This window comes from Babylonia areolata, chromosome 3 (genome assembly GCF_041734735.1).
Source record: "Babylonia areolata isolate BAREFJ2019XMU chromosome 3, ASM4173473v1, whole genome shotgun sequence".
NCBI lineage: Eukaryota > Metazoa > Mollusca > Gastropoda > Neogastropoda > Buccinidae > Babylonia > Babylonia areolata.
In genome coordinates this window covers 51,727,164-51,735,453 of record NC_134878.1, presented here as the reverse complement: position 1 = coordinate 51,735,453, position 8,290 = coordinate 51,727,164, and the positions used below count along the sequence as shown (strand labels likewise).

The 8,290-nt window shown below is 47.0% G+C and overlaps 1 protein-coding gene across 2 annotated transcripts in view; it reads left to right on the top strand.

Annotated features, from left to right (window-relative positions):
* Positions 1–282, top strand: part of LOC143280092 (uncharacterized) — a 71,298-nt gene extending 71,016 nt beyond the window's left edge. For both annotated transcript variants that reach the window (XM_076584622.1, XM_076584621.1), the window contains exon 21: positions 1–282. This exon is cut by the window's left edge and continues 1,418 nt beyond it. The gene's annotated coding sequence lies outside the window, so the exon portion shown is untranslated.
* Positions 283–8,290: the final 8,008 nt, after the last annotated feature.

Genomic DNA, 8,290 nt, shown 5'->3' with positions numbered 1-8,290 from the left:
GCACTTTCTTATTATATTTACATTATATATATATATATATATATCTCCTTTAATAAAGAAAACAAACAAATCGAATCATTTAAAGTTTCAATCAAACAACCATGTTATATCACACACACACACACACGCACACACGCACACACACACACACACACACACACACACACACACACACACACACACACACACACACACACACACACACACACACACGTATATATTGACACTTCTTCCGCATTCACGTACTGATTGTTCTATTCCCCACCCCCACACCCACCCCCCACCCCCACTCCCCCCCTCCCGTTTTGACAGATCGCTATTACAGAATGCGGCGTTACTTGTTGCCGATGAAATCTAGTCTGATGTACGAGTTTCCAATAAATGAAATGTATAAAGTTACACTACGTTCCAGCGAATTCTTGATGGTGTGCCTACACTGCTGCAAGACGGCGAGAGGTTTTGCGTGCGTTGTGTATACTAGACACACACACACACACACACACACACACACACACACACACACACACACACACGTAAAGACAAACAGAAACAGATGGAGTTAGAGAGAGAGACAGACAGAGAAAGAGAGACAGAAACAGAGACAAAGTGAGAGAGAGAGAGAGAGAGACAGACTGAGAGAGAGAGAGGTAGAGACAGACACAGAGAGACAGAGACAGACAGAGTGAGAGAAATAGAAACAGAGTCAGACAGACAGAGAGAGCAAGAGAGAGAATGGATATGTACGAGTTCTCAACACTTGGACCAAAACCTCGCGTTATCGTTTTTCGTGTAGTATTTTCAACACGACGAACCTACTGGGAGAAAGAAAAGATAAACACGCAAATCGATCACAATGATTATATACTACAGGTGGAAAAGTGAATCGAGAATGAAAGAAGAGACGGACAGAAGAAAGAACAAGAAAAAGAAAAGAAGGAAGAAAGAACAGGCTTGAAGGATGACTGACGAAAGAAGAAAGAAATGAAAGAATAAGAGAAGAAGGGGAAAAAAAGAAGAAAGAGAATGAAAGGAGAGAAAGAATATATATATATATATATACAGAGAGAGAAGAGGTGAAGTAAAGATTTTACGGATGGAAACGAAGAAGAAAGAACATTTACGGATGAAAGAACATTTACGGACAGAGAGAGAACGAAAGAAGAGGTGAAGTAAAGAATTTACGGATGGAAACGAAGAAGAAAGAACATTTTCTGTCACGCCCAATTCCTAACCCCCTCACCGAACAAGGCGCATTGCGTGACGAAATAACATGGATACTTTATACAGCGCCTTTCCTCGGTCAGAAACCAAGCTCTACGCGCTTTACAAAACACGGGGTCATTTGCACAGCAAGCTGCCTACCTGGGTACAGCCGACTGACGGCTGCCATTGGGTGCCTATCATTCATATCCTGTGTCATTCAATCAGATTTCAGGCACGCACACATACACATTCAGACAGACATGTAACATTTTACGTGCATGACCGTTTTGTTTGTTTACCCCCGCCATGCAGGCAGCCATACTCCGTTTTCGGGGGTGTGCATGCTGGGTATGTTCTTGTTTCCATAAGCCATCGAACGCTGACATGGATTACAGGATCTTTAACGTGCGTATTTGATCTTCTGCGTGCGTATACACACGAAGGGGGTTCAGGCACAAGCAGGTCTGCATATATGTTGACCTGGAGAGATCGGAAAAAAACATCACCTCCATTTACCCACCGGGCGCCGTCACCGAGATTTAATCCAGGACTCGACCCTCAGATGGAAATACCACCGCTTTAACCACTCGGCTATTAACGCCCGCTAATGCCTTGACGTCACTATTACCACCATGTACCACCACCACCACCACCACCACACCGACGACCACACCACCAAACACCATCACCAACCACCACCACACCACCACTACACACAACCACAACACAAGACACCACAATCACAATCAACAGAACAGTATCCTGAGCGGATGTGTTGAGGGATTCGGCATAATCATTATTGCATCATGGGATGAGTCACGAACGAATAGACTGCAAGAAACCCGTGCATCACGTGTCACCTACGCGCGTTTCGCCTACTTGCTTTTAGCCTACGCACGTCACGTCCAAGTAGTTTCGTTTTGCCTACGCTTTGTGGTGTACATACACGTACACCACCACCACCATCCACCATCACCAACCACTACCACACTACTAACCACACTACCACACTCTATTTACGCATACCCAGATTCAAACTCTCGACTGCTGGCCGCCGTTCTTTCTCTGTCTCTGGACCTTGCAACTGGAATGAACTTCCTCTTTCGCTTCGTCAAGTCTCCACACTCAGCTCTTTCAAGTCTGGCCTTAAAACCCACCTCTTCCCAAAATTGCCTCGCTTCCCTGCCTCTTCCTTGTCTTCAGTTTCTTCAGTTTTAGAGTTATGCGTGCGTGAGAATGACTGGTGCGAAAGCGCTTTGATTTGCCTATGCACAAGATTCAGCGCTATATAAATACCATTGTTATTATTATTATTACCCACACCACACCACCACACTCCAACACCACACCACACACCACACCACCACACTCCAACACCACACCACACAACACAACACACCACACCAAATCACCACGCTCCAACACCACACCACACCACACCACACACCACACCACACCACACCACACACCACACCACACAACACATCACCACACTCCAATACCACACCACACCACACACCTCACCACCACACATACACACCACACCACCACACACCAACCACCACACCACAAACCACACCACACCACACAACACACCACACTACAGCACTCCAAAACCACACCACACCACACAACACACAACACCACCACACTCAAACACCACACCACAACACACAACACACCACACCACCACACACACAGATCACACCAACCACACACCAACCACCACACCACACACCACACCTCACCACACCAACACACCACATCACCACAACACACACCGCACCACACCACACCACACACCACACTCCCACACCACACACCACACCACCACACCACACACCACACCACACCACCCCACACCCACACCACACCACACCACCACACAACACCACCACACTCCAACACCACACCACACAACACACCACATCACCACACCACACACCACACCACAACACACACCAACACCACACCACACCACACAACACACTCCAACACCACACCACACAACACAACACACCACACCACACCACACACCAACACCATACCACACACCACACCACACCACCACACTCCAACACCACACCACACAACACACCACATCACCACACCACACCACACCACCACACAACACACCACACCACACACCATACCACAACACAACCAACAACACACCACACCACACCACCACACTCCAACACCACACCACATCACCACACCACACAACACACTCCAACACCACACCACACCACACAACACACCACACCACACCACACACCAGCACCACGCCACACAAAGACCTTGTGATGGGCTAAAGGTAACGCGTCCGCCTAGGAAACGAGAGAATCTGAGCGCTCTGGTTCGAATCATGGTACACTCACCAATATTTTCTCCCCCTCCACTAGACCTTGAGTGGTGGTCTGGACGCTAGTCATTCTGACGAGAAGATAAACCGAGGTCCCGTGTGCAGCACGCACTTAGCGCACGTAAATGAACCCACGGCAACAAAAGGGTTGTCCATGGCAAAATTCTGTAGAAAAATCTGCTTCGATAGGAAAAACAAATAAAACTTCAAGCAGGACAAAATAAATAAAAATTAAAAAAATGGGTGGTGCTCTCAGTGTAGCGACGCGTTCTCCCTGGGGAGAGCAGCCCGAATTTCACACAGAGAAATCTGTTGTGACAAAAAAGAGAAATACAAACACACCACACCACCACACAACAACCACCACACCACACAACACACCACCACAACACACCACACAACACACCACATCACCACACAATACAACACACCACACCACCACACACCAACCACCACACCACACAACACACCACACAACACACCACATCACACCACACCACACCACACCACACACCACACCACACACACACCACACCACAACACCACATCACACCACCACACAACACACCACATCACCACACCACACCACACAACACACCACACCACACCACCACACAACACACCACACCACATCACACACCACACCACAACACACAACACCACACCACACCATACCACACCACCAAACACCACACCACCACACAACACACCACATAACCACACCACACCACACCACACCACCACACACCACACCACCACACAACACACCACATCACACCACACAACACACCACATCACACCACACAACACATCACACACCACACCACATCACCACACCACGCACCACATCACCACACCACACAACATTTCAAGTATGAGTTGTGCATACGAGTTTGCCCGTTTACAAATTGATTGATGCTTTCTGGACGTTTGTTTCCTCTGTAGAAAAGTCTGTTCTTGGAGTTCCTTGTCTTTTGATTGCTGTGGATACTTCTATAGCGCCTATCTTCGGTCAGAGACCAAGCTCTAAGCGCTTTACATACACGGGGACATTTGCACCACAGGCTGCCTACCTGGGTAGAGCCGACTGACGGCTGCCACTGGCCGGGCGCTCATCATTCGTTTCCTGTGTCATTCAATCAGATTTCAGACGCACACACATACATACTCAGACAGACATGTAAAATTTTACGTGTATGACCGTTTTGTTTTTTTTTATTTACCCCGCCATGTAGGCAGCCATACTCCGTTTTCGAGGGTATGCATGCTGGGTATATTCTTGTTTCCATAAGCCATCGAACGCTGACATGGATTACAGGATCTTTAACGTGCGTATTTGATCTTCTGCGTGCGCATACACACGAAGGGGGTTCAGGCACTAGCAGGTCTGCACATATGTTGACCTGGGAGATCGGAAAAATCTCCACCCTTTACCGACCAGGTGCACCGAGATTCGAACCCAGGACCCTCACCTTCACCCGGACAGCTGCATAGTTCCAAAGACTAAATGTTGATTCAGTTTCACTTTCACTTTTCTTGTAATAATGGTAATAACAAGTATTTGTAAGGAGCTGAATCTTGTGCAGAGACAAGTCAAAGGGCTTTCACACCAGTCGTTCACACGCATGCTTAACTCTAAAGGCGAGGAAAAAGCATGGGAGGGGGGGCGAATATGTTATCTTGGGAAGAGGTGTGTTTTAAGGCCAGTGCGGAGACCTGACGAAGCGGAAGAGGAAGTTCATTCCAAATGAAAGGTCCAGAGACAGTGAAAGAACGGCGGCTGACAGTGGAGTGTTTGAATCTGGGTATGCGCAAACAGAGTGGATCCGAAGTTGATCGTAGAAAGCGAGATGGTGTGTAGAGGTGAAGGCAACCACAGAGATAAGAAGGGACAAATTTGTGAATACATTTAAAACATTGAGTGCTGATCTTATCACTAGTGCGTAAAGGTATATTCGTAGTAATAATGTTCACTTCTACAACGGATAATCAACATTCATTCGGATGCACTGTATCCGGTGCGCGCAAAATGCATGGCCTGATTCTGTTTCAGAAGTTGAAGTTGAAAACTCAGCGAAACGTGTATGAGTGTTGGTGAAACGACACTCCTGACACAATGACGGCAAAGGAAGAGCGTTGGTTCAGGAGTAAGGGAAATGCGCGGCACCCCAACACCACACACGTTGTTAGTTTGGAATGCCTGACGGCGCGTGCAGCTGCCATGGCAACCAGAAGCCTTTGCTCTCTCACACACACACACACACACACACACACCTGGCGAGTATTTCCTCTCTTCCGCTCCCTCTCTCTATCCTTTCCTATCTTGTTATTTCCTCTCTCTCCTTCCTTTCCTGTCTTATTCTTTTCTCTCTCCCTCTTCCTCTCTTCCCAAAGCGAATGTGGTGTAGCGTATATGGGTCAGTCCGCACGCTTTCACACCTCCTTGAAACTGAAACTGAAACCGAAACTGACCTCTTTCCCCCCCTCCCCCCAATCCCCCCCCCCCCACCACCACAACCCCCTTCACTCGCATGATCGCATTGTGGCGAAGCAATAAGAGCCAAGGAGCTCACATAACAGTTTCAGTTTCAAGGACGTGTCAGAGCGTGCGGACAGATCCATACACGCTACACCACATCTGCTGTTAAAAAAAAAAGAAAAAGAAAAAAAAAGAGGAACTCACAGTGTGCTTGAGAACAATAAGAATTACATCACGAATGTGGACATCAGCTGATAGTTGATTAACAACTAAGGCAATAACAGGAATGTATACATAATTCATTTCGAAGAAATACAATAGAAAATGAAATAAAAAGTACTATTACTTTTGATCTGATTTGCCTCTAAGCATTTTTAAGATCCGTTGGCCAGATCAAAATCGGAAACGAGAACCTGTGGCAAAGAGGGGGGGGGGGCATTTAACCAGTGGAGAAACAGATCCTGAGACGAAAGTGGGGATGAACTGGTCATACTTTGAGGAAATCGCCATCCACTGAGCACCACACGCCAGGCCCTGACCTGGAACCCCCAGGGGAGAAGGAAGAGGAGGAGACGACCCAAGAACAGCTGGAGGCAGGACACTGAAGCAGAGCTAAAGAGGATGGTGGGATCCAGCTGGAGGGATGCAGAAAGGACAGCCCAGAGTCGAGTTCAGGTGGAGAAACGTCGTTAACTCACTCAGTACGGCCAGTCCTCTCTTCTCCTCTACACAGACCCCTGGATGTCCAGTGGGTGTCTGAATGACCGACCCAACCTTCAGCTTCCGTCGTCAGAATTGTGGTATTCTTTGTTAACATTCACGTCTTCAGTATAAGAGCCTTCCGCTTGCAATATTTTGATGATGGTAACTGGGGTGAAACGCTGTTAACGTCGTCTCTTTCGCCGTTCGTATGGAGAGAGTTCCACAAGGAGCGAAGGGTCTAAGTAAGTAAAATTAGCCTCTAATCCGGAATGGACGACCACTGTGTGACCAATATCTGGGTCTCCAGCCCATTAATTGAAAGAGGAATATATATAAAGTGGTTTATCATTATCAAGCCGACAACGATAATGGTGAGGAAAACCACTTTAACAATGTTTTGAATCAAAACGACAGCGATGATGATAACGAGGATGATAGTCATCATATTTGATTGAATCATAGCGAGGTTGTTTTTTGTTTGTTTGTTTGTTTTGTTTTTTGTTGTTGTTGTTTTGCATACCCCCTCACTATCTGTCTTCCTTGTGTTGTCAATTACATGACGTCTGTGCGGACTGTTGCGTATCTCGTATCTCTCTCTCTCTCTCTCTCTCTCTCTCTCTCTCTCTCTCTCTCTCTCCCGCTCTCTTCACACACACACACACACACACACACACACACACACACACACACACACACACACACACACACACACACACACACACTTGTCCTTCTCTCTGTCTCTCGCTCTTTTATTCCTGAAATGATTTAATATATTGATTGCCCTATGTTCCCGTGTATGTGTGCAAACACACGTATTTTGTTTGCATTTATTGTTCATTATATATTAACATGTCTTCTGATCATAAATGACGTCATCCCTCTGTCTATTTCATTCTCTCTCTCTCTCTCTCTCTCTCTCTCTCTCTCTGTCTGTCTCCTTCTCTCCCCTTCGCTCGCTCTCTCTACCCTTAACCCTTTCACCGCCAAGCTCGCATTTATGCACAGGCGTGGTAGAGGACCCATGTCACTGAAAGGTGACCATTCATTGGTCTGTTATCCATGAGCCTACTGCTCTTAATGTTCGGTGGTAGGATAGGCCATATTTTCTATACATCGCATGGGGAATCGCCAGCTATTCTTAGCCACTGTCTTTTCTGTATTTATACCACAATGGAATTTTGTAGTCTAAATTGACTGGCGGTGAAAGGGTTAATTAAACGTCTCTCTCCTCTCATTCTCCTCTGGCTGTGTAGTGTTGCAAAATGTCAAATTACTCTTCATGTGACCATGTGGAGAGATGGCCTACAGGTAACGCGTCCGCCTAGGAAGCGAGAGAATCTGAGCGCGCTGGTTCGAATCATGGCTCAGCCGCCGATTATTTTCTCCCCCTCCACTAGACCTTGAGTGGTGGTCTGGACGCTAGTCATTCGGATGAGACGAAAAACCGAGGTCCCGTGTACAGCAGGCACTTAGCGCACGTAAAAGAACCCACGGCAACAAAAGGGTTGTTCCTGGCAAAATTTTGTAGAAAAATTCCACTT